Genomic DNA, 15,905 nt, shown 5'->3' with positions numbered 1-15,905 from the left:
AACAGAAGTCAGCAACTCATAATCCCAGATAGTAATCATTTATATCAAACGTGAAGGCATGGAAACAGCTATGGATCTGGGTATATGGCAATGGTAGCTCTGGTTTTTAAGAGCAGTAGTGGAAAACGTTTGGAGACAGCTAACAGCTGCACCTATGTCAGGTGGTTGAGGCAGAGGGGAGCTTCCAGGGGCTTTCAGTGTGTATTTTCAGCATTGTTCTTTGAAGTGTGATGTCCAAGTCTCTGAGTTTCCTTTCTATAATTTTTTTTCTACTTAAAAACTGTTAAAGTGGGTTTTCTCTTCTACAGATTGACTAGCTCAAACTGCAAATCAGAAGAGGATGAAAAGAAGAGGAATTGAGGAAAACCAGGGAAGTAAAACAAGTTTAGGTAGGACAGGGGATGATTACAAATAACTGAGCGATGATTTGGTATTTTTCTACGAACATATTTGAAACTATAAACAATTTTCTCCTCACGTTCCCATATGCCCTATATTCAATTGGATTACCCAAGTACATTACTACTTCTTTTTAATACGTCTGCATCACTTCTTCTTTTGTATCTTCCTCTAACTCACTCTGGCAATAGTCTCCTCACTGATTTCTTGGCATTCAATCGTGTCACAACATTTTACATGAAAATAATCTTTCTAAATAACCACTTCTGTATGTCACTCTTATTGTTGAATAAATTTCACTAGTCCAAATGAATGAATTTATGAAAATATGAATAAACATGTTATATAGTCATTGCAGTGTATCTCAATGGGTTCAACATATTCTGGTAGCAAAACAAAAGGGTAATTTGGAGAGACATGAAAAACAAGATTTTGCTTTCTGTCAATCACATGGTTCATTAAAAGGTGTGACATGTCATCTCCCTATTATTAAACTGAATATGTTTTACCTTTGTGTTCTATACAGTGGAAAACAACAGGTTATTTCTACTAACCAAAATTATCTTTGTTGCGTGTTAAGGTAAACAATTTATCTTTAAAAAATTGTATACGTTATCTTTGCCTTTATAGCTATTTTTGCAGTAAAATATACAAAAAGTTATTATTTTTATCTACAAAACGAATTATTTTCGCTTCAATGCATTAGAATGCCAAAGCAATAAAATGTACTCCTGACATTAATAATGCATACTGTATGCCTTTAAAATGAATCTAAATGTAAACAGAATTATAGACTGCTTGAAAACATAACTGTTCTTAGATGATAAAAATATTTTTTGTTTCAACCATAATAGAATTCCTGTTTTAGTGTAGTATGTAAAGCAGGCATACACAAAAGCTGAGAAAGTAGCCAAAATGAAAAGTTCAATTACTGAACACAGCATTTCAAAACACACTACATTCTAGCATTACCTAACTATGTTTACTTCACCTCTCCCTGTCATGATCCCTATGCACCTGCTGAAAACTTTTTATAAACTCTTTTTGAAAGTATCTTTTGGGAATTCCCTGGCAGTCCAGTGGTTAGGACTCTGCACTTTCACTGCTGAGGGCCGCGGGGTTCAATCCCTGGTCAAGAAACTAAGATCCTGCAAGCCACATGGCACAGACAAAAAAAAAAAGTATCTTTTAAGTTCTAAGATTTATGCATTAACTTCCCTTATACTACTATAAGTGCAGAAAGAACACCATCTATTAAGCCTTGTTTGAGTAGCTCAGCTACATAAATATGCCTACAACATTCACTAACCTTATCACTAACTTTGAGTATATCACAAACAATATTATACCTTTAGTCAATAGATTTAAAAAGTCATATTTCTCAAAAAATGTGTATGATGAACTTCAGGAAAACCAGCACTAAATCTAAAACTTTTTTGATTTCCACACAATAAAATTTATTAATGGTTAAAGTAAATAAATCTTTACTGAGTCAGGACTATGTTTTTGTTATATTTATTTTCTTATTTAACCTAAAAACAACTTTATGGAATCAATATCAATATCCCTACGGTTATAAAAAGTAATGATTATCATTTTTAGGATATTTTTCTAAATTAGTAGAACAGAGTTAGGATTCAAAATTTAAACTCATGGGCTTCCCTGGTGGCGCAGTGGTTGGGGGTCCGCCTGCCGATGCAGGGGACACGGGTTCGTGCCCCGGTCCAGGAGGATCCCACATGCCGTGGAGCACCTGGGCCCGTGGCCATGGCCACTGAGCCTGCGCGCCCAGAACCTGTGCTTCGCAAGGGGAGAGGCCACAGCAGTGAGAGGCCCGCGTATCGAAAAAAAAAAAAATTTAAACTCATGCTTCTGCTAAAATATGTAGCCACATGATTAAAAGATGTATTTGCTCCAGAATGATAAATCACCCCAATCTTAAGCTCCAAAGCTTCTTGATGCTGAGTATACAAATCTTAAAGACCAGGGTCCATGTTATCTAGTAGCTGATTTTTTTTCTTACCCCCAAGTCTCTGTTTGGGACTCATCTGAAGATTTTTAAATTTCTCATTCTGGGGAAGAAAGAAAAAGCCCACAACATAAAATATTTTCACTTATTTAGTTTCCATGGGGATATAACAATAGTCTTATTTTAAATCAGAATAAAAAATCTTTGGACTTTATTATTTTAAAAATTATGTGCTCAATAAATATTTACTACATTTTGACTGAATGAATTATTGATTTCTAGTATTTCTATATGTTTACTATTACTATACATGCTCAGTAAAGACCAAATATTATTTGTTGTCATAACTGTTGTTAAGTGAATTTTTAAAATCTTTTTAAGTACGTAACAGAAACATCCACTCTATCTTCTTAGGACATTTGGATCTGCAGTTTACTAAATATGTGACATTGGCTAGTAGGAGAATTCAAAATTTTATGTGTTAAAGCTGGGGGAAATTTTACATAAATATAGTAATTAAAAAAATCATAAAATCAAAGTGACTGATACATATAACACCTTAATAAGTTAATTACTTTTCCCTTCTTTCCTTCTTTTGCAAAAGAACTAAAAAAGTGCTATTGTGCTAGTTATCAGCTAGGAAAGGATTCACGTATTGTGTACTTGTATTTCTAAAGTTACTCCAATTTAAATTAGGCAGACATTACAATTTTACCATGAGATGAAACAGGAAGAGAGGAATCAAATAGAAGAAAAAATGTGAAAGGCACTTTAGCCATTAATTTTGTCCCTTTTTTTACATTTCTTGTTAATATACCTTCACATTAAAGAACAAAACTTTTTTTCTAATACAAGTGTACCCTAGGGATATACAATTACAAATATTTAATCTTTGGGAATTTAGTCAACAACCATAGTCACTGACATTTAGACTCTGATATTTACTCATAAAATGTTCTGATACATATTTAAAGGCAGGAATGAGAATTATAAGTATTTTTTTAAACGTCTAGTACAATCAGAATAATTGGCTTGTAGAAGCAATGATGCCACCACTACCATGAGGCATTCATCATTCACCTTTATAAACATGATCTTATGTAACGAATTTATAGCACAAACATTTCTAAGTTTCCTTCTGTTTCTAAAACTTTATACCAAGAGTCTTAAAATTATGTGCACTTAGCTCAATAGAAAGACCGCAGACTTGATCTCAGGATAACTTAGTTGAAGTACTAATTCATTCCAAATCTAGACATTTAACCCGTAACAAAAGATACAATTATGGTCGACCCTTGAACAACAGGGGTTTGAATGGCCATGGCTCCACCTCTACACACATTTTTCCCAAAAAATGCTACTTCAGTGTGAAATGATCTGCAGCTGGCTGAATCAGCAACTGCTAAACTGAAAAAGTACAGAGGAACCATGCATAAGGAGGGTGGACTGTAGTTACAGGGGGATTTTGTGTGGGGTCTATGCCCCTAACCCCAGCTTTTTCAAGGATCACATGTATATTAAACCTGTGTCTGTATGGAAGATGAGCTCAGAAAAATGAGCTTAAGAATACGCAAAATAGTATGCTTTCTTCAGTAGTAAATAAAATGATCTATAAGAGTGTTTTGTTACCCTTCATTAATTTCCTCAGCCTACTGCTGGGCTTTACCTGCATGCCAGGAACACTACTGAAAATGCCCACTATTGAAAACAAGAATAGTATCTGAGGTATTTCCCCACCTTCAGTCATTCTCACACACGGCCTGTATTTGCTAAGTATTATTAAACTCAACTCGTGTTTCACTAAGCATTATGTTAAACTGTAATAGTCATGAGGTGATGACTTTGATGTACTAGACTTAACGGATGCTACTCATCAAAATAAAAATATTAGTATTAAAGTAAAAAAAAAATCAAGTTTAAAAAAGCCCAACTGATTGAAGTGATAAATGACAGATATTACTTTAGGTAAATTTCAGTTTCATAAATTTGTTCATCTTTCTAGTAAATTCACACTAAAATAAATACCAAATTTAAATGTCATTATCAACAATTAAAATGAAAAAACTGTACGTTTTTGAAATATAGCTGTTCACAAAATGAACACAATTTTTCACAGAAATGTTTCTTACTTCTGCTCTTATAACTGTGGTAAGATTCTTAATTTAGTTGGCTAGCTACATCAGATTAATATATATATATAATAAATATATAGTATTTATCACAAATGCATGTAGAAATCACTCATTTCATAAACATGTTCCTGCTTTCTAATGTTTTCTGATTTATTACGCATCATTAGTATTCCCTGTAAATGTCACAGTTTGCAAACAGTAATTGATGTTGCATCATATATACCTAATATTAAATTGAAGTACTGCTTTTCTACAAAATATGTTCTAAATAGAAGAAAAAAGTGAGAAAGTATTTTGTATATGTACTTTAAAATAAAATTATATTTGCAAGTGTGACTGTTGAAGAAAATCATTAAAAAAAGTTCATGTTTATTATTTAAATCAGTAACTCCTGAACACAATTAAGTTTTACACAATTTCCAGGCATCCATAAAAAATTCAGGCAAATCTTAAATAAATGTAGATAGTGAAGAGTGATAGGGAAGTCATATACATCTCCAAATTATTCATTTAAAAAAAGATCTTCACTATACCCTTAAAAAATAGGAGACCTTATTAAGAAGTTCTTTGTTATGACTGATTTGCACCAACTATGACTGATTTGAACCCTCTATAGTAAGTCCTAAAATTGTCTTTCCCTATTGTGAACTTACTGATGCTTTAGCATTCAATTGAATAATGTTTAATGATAAATTTCCCAAATATTTTGTTTCAAAAGAACATTTAATAGGCATGCTTATTTATATTTTAAAATTATATTGTTTGCTTTCCCAAAATGTTCAATTTCCTTTTGAGCTTCTAACATAAACAGTTCAATGAAACCTACTTCTACTAGATTTCTAAATTTTCATTACAATGAAGAAAAGTTTTATATATATATATGACCCTGTGTACATATACATGAATACAACACACATGTATATATATTCATACATAAACGTTGAAACTATATACGAATATCTACATTAGAGACTTAATTGACGTAAGCTATTTTGCTTTTATGTGATCAGCTTAAAAAGAGTCCAGACTAACCAGAAGTTTATAGCTTTCAGAGGGATACAAAGATTCCCCAGGGGGGAAACAAAATACTGCTAAACATTCCACTGTTTGCAGTGACAGGGTATGATAAGGTTTGACTGTGAGTCAATTTATGTACCCAAGTATCAATCTTCATAACCATTCTTCTCCCCCAAGAAATGCATATTTACAATACTATGAAATATCTGTTTTCCATTTGCCCACAAAGTCATATTAAAAGGCTGGCTTCTCATGGAGGCATGTGCGCCATATAAGGAGGAGAGATTCTGCAGCAAACTTCAAGTCTTTCTGCCAGAATTGCCCTTTGCTTCCCATTCTACGTCCCTTAAATTTGACAGCTCAAAAATAAAATAATTCTTGCCTCTACCCTTCATTCTTTATACAGGCCTAAAACATGTTCACAAGAACCCCATGCAATCTATGTCAGAACTCCTTTCATCTCAAATTCAGGACACACATAGATCACAACGTTTTATTCAAAAGAAGAGGGTGAAACTCAGGTATTTAGTTACTGGGAGTGGGAGTGGGGAGAGAACAAAAAGCATTACATAATCGCTTAACTCAATATTCCCAGAGAGAGACATACGAAAACTGTATTTACAAAAAGAAATTCAGAAATCAATAACAGGAAAAAATCTGAGATCAGAACTTTTTACTGTTTCGAAACATAATCACTGAAATTCTAGAACCCTGGAACAAGTAAGTTAAATATCGAAAATCTGAAGCAGTTAAATTGGAAAAAAAGTCAAGAATGCTACAGAATTGAGAAGAAAAATGCAAAGCTGTATAACCCTGAAAAAATATTACAGAAATATAAGATTAATTGAGGATGCAAATTATATATGTATTACAGCAACTAGAGAAGTGAATAGTAAAGTAAAAATATCAATGAAAGATATAAGGACAGCTTCCTGAAATGAATACCAAAAACAAACAAAAACTTTATACAGAGTAACACAGATAAACAATGAGGAAAAAATAAGTACAATGGATGTCAAGAATTAGGAATTTTTCTTGTAAACTTTGCTTCAGGAAACAGTGAACAAGCAAAAGTAGGCCTCATACATTTCCTTTATATAAGAAATACCTGAATAATGATGATCATAGTAGCCAGCTAGCAGTTACTGAGGTTGTACCATGTGCCAGGAGCTATTCTAAACAAATGTATATATTTATTCATTTAATGCTTATAAAAATTTTATGAGGTGGGTGTTATTTTGGTTAAGACCAAGGAAAGAGTTAAGACAAACTACTTAGATTTGACATTTACTGGCTGCACAAACTTGTGTAAGTTACCGAAACATTCACGTCTCAGTTTCCTCCTCTTTGTCTCCCACTAAGTTATTATGAGGAAGAAGTAAATTAGCATGCGAAAAATGCCTTGAATGAGGGGCAGCATATGGGAAGCACTATGAAAATGCTAACTTATCATCATAATCACCATTATTATCCCCATTCTGTGGATGGGAGACTAAATCACACAGCAATGAGGCAAAGTAGAGCATATTTTCTAACCGTGTAAAAATAAGCTTCAGCTTACACAGTTAGAAAGTGGAGTACAATGAATTTCATGTTTAGATTTTGGAGTAAAAAATACATAGAGAGAAAAGAAGTCATACACTCTTTCTAAAAATAAGCATCTCTGATTAAGAGCATGGCATGGAGATGGGGATAAGACAGAAAAATAAAAAGCAAACAAAAAGATACAGCATTTCCCATACCTGACAGCAACAGTGTTTTGAGGCCCTACAACAGAAGCTTCAGGAAAAAAAATAGGAATGATCCTAAAGAGAATGTCTGGGATAGTTTCCCCCCCTCCTTATTCTACATTCAGCATATGATTGCTGGATCACACCTCACACATCACACATACAAACACAGAACAATTCTGCCTCAAAATTCCTAGTTCAAATTTCTAAACTTCCCCTGATGCTTGGGCAACACTGAAGTATGACACATATGGCAATCTAAGCTGCAACAAAATTCAGTGACGTTGCCCATGTATTTTAAACACAGCAACATAATTGTGAGCCAAATCAACTTTTAACAGTAAATCCTGAACTGAACGAACAGTGACTCTTCAGTTTATATATGTTTATGAATGAGGGTTGTTTTTGGCTCATATATTGCCCCCCATACTTGCAGGCAGTAATATCTGGAATATCTTTGTCAGAAGATGTTAATAATCATGAAAACTTTGTTTTTGTATTAAGATGAACTTGTATACGTTTCTAAATGTTAAAATCTGATTATCTGTCCCTGATTGAGTTATGATAGATTAAATGGTTTTATAAAGAAAGCAAATTTATTTGCAATGTCATTGCCATTATATCAGAATTTAACATAGTACAAATATCAGAATCATTATATTGGATATAATAAAATATATAAAATAAAAGTATAAAGTATAATAAAATATATATTATACAAATATATCTTATATATAAGTATATTTTTTATATATAAATTATATTTATATATAAATATATTTATATATATTTTATATACATGTATATTTATAAATATATTTATATGTAAATATATATATTCTTTTCTTAAGCTTTAATTCCACAGTATTACAATATTTTATTCTAGTTGGTAGTTAGGTCATTAACAGTATTTTTGTTATTTTTTTTGATACTTGAAAAGAATTTTTTACTATTGGGTTTCTAATTATCATTTATGCATGTCCTGACTCCAACCCTGTGTATAAAAAATGAAGATCATCCTCTATTTGTTCTGTAATATTAATATATAATATTACTATGTTTTCATAAGGGTCTATGGCCTACTGTAACACCTCATAGAGCCCTAGTTCCACACTTGTAGAATAAACCCTGTTTTCTAGCCCTATCTCAGATCTTTCCCATAGTACTCTTTCTATATTCTAGTCTCTTAGAGGTCTAGACCAAATGCTTCTAGCCTCTAATTTAGAAAAATCAGGCATCTCATTATCTTCAAGTTTACTGAATAGTGCACGCACCTATTCCCAGAAAACACCCCATGCTCTCTCCTAACAATCCTTAACCCTTGCCCCTTGCCACACACACGAGAGTGTATACTCACATGAGTCCTTATACTGCTCTCTTTCAGCCAATGTCCCATACCAACCCATGAACTTCTTTCAAGACACTCTTGAATCTCAATCTATGTACATATCCTACTCATCTCAAAACCTAAGAGTCAAGGTTTCCCTTATACAAGTGCCACCTCCACTCTGTAACACTCTATGCTTCTAATCCCCACATTTCACTAAGCATTGCATGTTGAGAACCGGGAAAGAAGACCAAACATATCAATACATCAACAACTTAGAAATGTCACTTCCTTTTCTGATTTGACTGACTTGACTCTCAATGGTGTTAGCTAAAGCATGACATACCTGGAAATTGTTTCTTACAAATATATCAGCTATGGATTTTGGAACTTGACAAGATAATTACAGTGGAAGATGCAGATAAACATGCTTATGGTCAGTTGCATAGAGTTAGAAAAATCCTATAAGTGGAAATTTGCTATGGGAAACTCACCTTTGTTCATACTACTAGTTTACCACAGTATCTAGGCAGTAAGTTTTACTTATCTCTCAAGTGCATATACATTTGAAAATACCAGATATAAACATTTGCATTCATGTATAGTTAATTCATATTAATTCACTGTTAGATTAATGTGCTTAATTTAAAATTTTCTAATTTAGCTTTTTCATTACCCTATACTCTGCTTTTTTTGTGAACGTATAAAATTAAGTTAGAAGACGATGAAAAGAAGAGTAAGTGGCAGATATCTGATGCTAGTCATTTCTTTTCTAAACTGTGTGAGCTAAATTAAAATGTCTTATTATTCATAATCGATAAGTCAAATATCATTTACTAAAGATTTGGCACTTCCATTTTTTTCTCTTATATTTTGTTTACATAGACAGGCCTGCCCTTTACGAAGGACCCCTATAAGCCTTTTTGTCTCTGAGAGAGAAACAATGAATGTGATGCTTCCGTGAATCACTTATGGGCAACTGAATGTCCCAAATAAAATTGCCCAGGAAAAATTAAGTATGGGGTTCTAGGGTAGCCAGAAGACACCAACAATAGCAACCCCCCATTCTTGGTTGCTGTGGGTCATTATATCCTTGAGGGTCTATCCCTTGGGGAAGAGCTGATATTTTGTAAGGTTCTTCAGGGCTGTGTAGAGAGAGAAGATACAATGATAGTTTGGTCAGTTTACAGTCTGGTGCCTGTCGCAGGAAAGCACTGTTACATGTATTTGTTTAACAAATCCTTCCCCCATGCTTATTTACCCCAGCGCTAAGCTCCTTACTCTTTATGGGTGTTTCTCGGGCCGGAATGTTTGGAGCCATTCACTCCACTTCAGTTAATCTAACTTTTAATTATATGATGTTTGCCTTTCTCTTGACTGATACTGATCTATTTATTGTCACGTTACTAGCAGACAATGAAACACAAGTGACGAAAGAATTGAGGCACATTTGGATGATAAATGCTTTCAAAGATGACTTGTACACTCTTAAAGTGTTCGTGAATCAGGGGAGGCAGTGTGCACTTCTGGTAGAGAGAAGATCCTTTGTAAAGGTATGTATTCCAGAAAGAACATTATCTGAGTCTGAATATCTATTTCAGGAAGTGGTAAATAATTGTGTATAACTTAAGTGTTGTGTATAAGGGACACAATGGGAGATGATACCAGTCAGGTGAACAGAGGCTACATTTGAAGAGAAAACCCCAAAATGTGTTTTCCAATACGTGAAGACACATATTTCATCCTGTACCAGACAGTCTAATAAGGATTACTGTAGCTATATCACTCTAGAAACAGGGCTGAAGGCAAATTAAGAGCATTAATTAACAATTTAATTTACAATACAGCCTTATATAAGATATTCAAACTGAGAGAACAACTTTTTAATATAGGTAGGGTATGCACAAATCTTTACAGGTTACAGTCAACAACACTACTTGCCCACTATTTTTGAGGCTACAGAATTTAAGCTTAGGTCTTTGGCCTCTAGTTCAGACCTGTTTTCGTACCAAATCCTGCCTTTTTAATTATGATAATAGCTAACATTTGCAAAGTATTCAAGATGTGGCAAACACTGTCCCAAGAAATTAACGTTTTTATAAAATTTAATCTTAACACTAAGTCTATAAAATAAATAATATTATTTCCAGTTTGTAGATGAACAAATATGATATGGAAACATTAAGTAACCTGTCCAAGGTCACTTGGGCAAGAATTATGCCCCCGTATTTTTTTTTTTTTTTTTTTTTGGCCACACTGCGCAGCATGTGGGATCTTAGTTCCCAGACCAGGGATCGAACCCATGAAAGTGTGGAGTCTTAAGCACTGGACCACCAGGGAAGTCCCCATAGTTTAAACTTATAACTGTTGTTTCTGATTTCTTCTCCTATGATCATATCTACATTCTCTTTTGTGTGTATTACTGACAGAAAATTAGCTGACTTAAAGGAAAAATCTTCCCCAGTGTCTTCCTATAGTAGTATTTTTGTAAATATACAATGCAATTCAGTTTAATGTGAGTATTTTTGTTCACTAGACTCACAGAATCTATCCATAGGATGCTGAAACATAAAGAACAACCAAGTTCCTAAACAAGAAATACATTAGCAGTTTAAGTATTTTTACCAACCTCAAATTGCTTTCAGTTTATGCACAATACTCACAGGCATGTGATCCTAGATTTACTCTCTAGAATACTTCATTATCATTACTGGAGTCCTATGTATCATAGTCCCTCATAAGTGACATTTCCATAAAGAATAACACACAACTGAGTAGTTCTCAATTCCCTAAGTGAGTCTTACATTATATTTCAATATAAATAGTATGTCTGCACATCAAAATATTATGCCCATCTCATTTGAAGATGAACATAAAAGCCTGATATGTGAGCCAGGCACTTGAGGAGGTTTTTAATAAATAATAGAGTGATTTCATTCTTAATGAAAATATTAACATAAATAGACATTCATAAACACTTGGAAATTTTTCATAAAAATAGATTCCATGTCTGCTTACGTGGCAAATTTAATCATCTCTAATGACTGAACCTGTGGCTAAAACCACTCTTTAAAGAGTTAATGAAGACACTTGAGGAAGCCAGGAAGTCGAAAACAAACCAGCAGCCTGCTTTACTGGAAGTAGGAAAGCAGAGCATTTCTAGGAGAAGGCTGACCTATATATAGCATCAACCACTCATGAGAAGTCAAGTAGGGCAATAAACCACAAACTGCATTAGATTTGTTTATTTGGAACAGAAGTCATTTAATAGAACCATTAAAGCTACTCAGTGTCTGTGGAGAAATGTTGATGCTGGAGAGCCATTTTAAGTAAGTACAGCAATATAATCATGTTATGATATAAAATTGTGGGGATAAGAATTAGGATAATGAAATAGGTTTAACCTTTTAGGTCTGAAAAGGACTAGATGTAATTCCTATATCCACAATTAATGTATATCTTGGGGGAAACTGTTCAACCCCTCAAACCTCAGTTCGCTTATCTATAAAAAGGTAAAATACTAACAATGCAAAGTTGAATTATTAAAGTGAGTATCCACTGCAAAACAATGCCTGAACAGTAAGAACTCAATCTTTCTTGACTCATTGGAAACAGAATACCCAAATCACATACCGTCCTATCTGATTTTAGAAAAGAGCAGGAAAAAAAAAAAGCACACAGGATTCCTGAATTCTCATCTAGTGCTTTTCTCAGAACATGGCTCATCACCTTTGTGGAACATTTGGTAAGTACCTAAATCTCAGTTTTACTTACTTTTCTAAAATGTGGGGAAAATAATAGTATTGATCTCAAACTGTCGTTGGAAGGCTTAAACTAGTTAATGCAGTTTGAGGGCTTTAGAAGAGTTTGAAACAGATAATACCACGTAATTAGATGCTGCTGCTGATGAAAAAAATAACAATTATAATATTATAATATTGGCATGAAAATTAAGCATATTTTTGATGGAAAAATGGGTATTTGTTTTCTTTTCCTGTGTCAAGGCTTCTCAACTTAGTGAATAGCTTTAAATAAATGCTAAAAGGCAGAATGAGAAATTCAGAGAATATCACAGCTTTTTAAAATTATAATACAATATTAATATTTATATTACTAAAAAGTCTTGCTTAATTTTCCCATTGACCTTTAGTTGGAGCTTTGAGTAAACATATATAATTTTGTAGTCTCAACTGAATCAACTGTGACCTTAACAGTTAGTTAAAAAATTAAATTATTTTGGAAACTGGATTTATAATATTCATATAATATATGGGAAAGGATGGAGGTTAGAAGACAGACAGGGATTCTATTTTAATATGAGCAGAAACAACAATTTATTTTTGACCTATTATTCTGACAGCAAGATTATACTGAATGACTGTTAATCATGTAGAATATTACAGATAAGCAGTGGTTTGGGTTTAGAATTTCCAGAGTTTAATTTTAGTAATGTAGACTAATAGAAGTGCTAGAATTAAATTTTATACTCAACCTTTTAATGTTTTTATTTTAAATTAATATTTAATTTCCCTTTTTAACACACACACATATATGTAATTAATGATCATTTTTACCTCTTTCCTTTACCAGTTACCATTTCTAAAGAAATGTCAAAGTTGTTCTAAGCCACATCACCAGTACTCTCATAAACAAGACACATGCAGGGTCCCTGTAGTCATATAATAGAAATGGGCTTCAGTTTCCAAAGGAGAAGTTCACTGCCTCTGAAGTGTTTCCTTTTTTTAGATTTTTCAATTCTATAGCTTGAGCAGAATCCAAGTGAACTACAAGAACAATATTTCAGATCATTACAACTTCCTTTCAAATTGAAATGTTATCCTATTTTCCTTATCAGATAACTACTAGTTTATGTATTCAGTCAAAAGCTGAACACCAAGTATGAGAAATATACTGCTTACTCCTTCCATGTCCTCACCCCTGCAAGAAATCTATAATTTGCACAAGCCAGACTATAAATCCTAACATTTAATCTCACTGAGTAGCTGAATGTTTCAAATGAAAATTGACTGCAGCTATTTTCCGAGGGAATTCAATCTCAATATTGACCAGCATTTCTGGTAAGCCAAACAACTGCAATATTTTTAGTCTCTCAACCTCCTGGAACATAAAGAAGTTTTTGATGCATGATTTTTATCCTTTAATTTTTTTTCCTACTGAAGTATCATGCATTAGCTTATAAAACATACACCAATTATTGAAAATGCAGAGCACTGGGTTAAAAATATAATCGCTAGGGCTTCCCTGGTGGTGCAGTGGTTGAGAGTCCGCCTGCCGATGCAGGGGACATAGGTTCGAGCCTGGCTCCTGGAAGATCCTACATGCTGCAGAGCCACATGAGCCCATGAGCCATAACTACTGAGCCTGCGCTCTAGAACCCATGAACCACAGCTACCGAACCCTTGTGACACAACTACTGAAGCCCACAAACCTAGAGCCTCTGCTCTGCAACAAGGACAAGCCACCGCAATGAGAAGCCTGCACACCGCAACGAAGAGTAGCCCCCGCTTGCCTCAACTAGAGAAAGCCTTCACGCAGCAACAAAGACCCAATGCAGACAAAAACAAATAAATTTATTTTTTGAAAATGAATATGGCATTTTAAAATGTAACTACTCTTGCAAAATAAATATGGAATGAAGAATATCATGATTAAAGAATATAACATAACTGTAAAGGTTTTGAAAATATTCTTAATTTATCTGCAACACACATAAAAAACATCAAAATCCTAAAGTCAGTAAGAGGTGGGAACACGACAAGGTATCTTCCCTGACAATTTTCTCAAATAGAAATTACGAACATTTTTAAACCAGACCTCCTATATATTTTTTAAAAATCTTATTTTAATTTTTTTAACGTCTTTATTGGAGTATAATTGCTTTGCAGAGTTGTGTTAGTTGCTGCTGTATAACAAAGTGAATCAGCTATACATACACATATATCCCCATATCCCCTCCCTCTTGCGTCTCCCTCCCACCCTCCCTATCCCACCCCTCTAGGTGGTCACAAAGCACCGAGCTTGTCTCCCTGTGCTATGCTGCTGCTTCCCACCAGCTATCTACTTGACATTTGGCAGTGTATATGTCAATGCCACACCCTCACTTCGTCCCAGCTTACCCATCGCCCTCTCGGTGTCCTCAAGTCCATTCCCTACATCTACATCTGTACTCCTGTACTGCCCCCAGGTTCTTCAGAAACATTTTTTTTTTAATTCCACATATATGTGTTAGCATACGGTATTTGTTTTTCTCTTTCTGACTTACTTCACTCTGTATGACAGTCTCTAGCTCCATCCACCTCACTACAAATAACTCAATTTCATTTCTTTTTATGGTTGAGTGATATTCCATTGTATATATGTGCCACATATTCTTTATCCATTCATCTTACCTAGGGGTAAGACAGGAATAAAGACACTGACCTACTAGAGCATGGACTTGAGGATATGGGGAGGGGGAAGGGTAAGCTGTGACAAAGTGAGAGAGTGGCATGGACATATATACACTACCAAATGTAAAATAGATAGCTAATGGGAAGCAGCCACATGGCACAGGGAGATCAGCTAGGTGGTTTGTGACCACCTAGAGGGGTGGAATATGGAGGGTGGGAGGGAGGGAGACACAAGAGGGAAAAGATATGGGAACAAAAAAAAAAAGAAAAAAAAGGACACTTAGGTAGCTTCCATGTCCTGGCTACTGTAAATAGTACTGCAATGAACAATGTGGTATATGACTCCTCTTGAATTATGGTTTTCTCAAGGTACATGGCCAGCAGTGGGATTGCTGGGTCATATAGTTCTATTTTTAGTTTTTTAAGGAACCTCCATACTGTTCTCCATAGTGGCTATATCAATTTACATCCCCACCAACAGTGCAAGAGGGTTCCCTTCTCTCCACACCCTCTCCAGCATTTATTCTTTGCAGATTTTTTTCATGATGGCCATTCTGACTGGTGTGAGGTGATACCTAATTGTAGTTTTGATTTTCATTTCTCTAATGATTAGTGCTGTTGAGCATCCTTTCATATGTTTGTTGGCAATCTTTACATCTTCTTCAGAGAAATGTCTATTTAAGTCTTCTGCCCATTTTCGGATTGGGTTGTTTGTTTTTTAGATATTGAGTTGCATGAGCAACTTGTATATTTTGGAAATTAATCCTTTGTCAGTTTCTTCATTTGCAAATATAATCTCCCATTCTGACGGTTGTCCTTTCGTCTTGTTTATGGTCTCCTTTGCCATGCAAAAGCTTTTAATTTTCTTTAGGTCCCATTTGTTTATTTTTGTTTTTATTTCCATTTCTCTAGCAGATGCGT

The sequence above is a fragment of the Monodon monoceros genome, unplaced genomic scaffold, assembly GCF_005190385.1.
Source record: "Monodon monoceros isolate NGI ecotype Baffin Bay Population unplaced genomic scaffold, NGI_Narwhal_1 Super_Scaffold_8, whole genome shotgun sequence".
NCBI classification, from domain to species: Eukaryota; Metazoa; Chordata; class Mammalia; order Artiodactyla; family Monodontidae; genus Monodon; species Monodon monoceros.
This window is presented reverse-complemented; position numbering follows the sequence as displayed.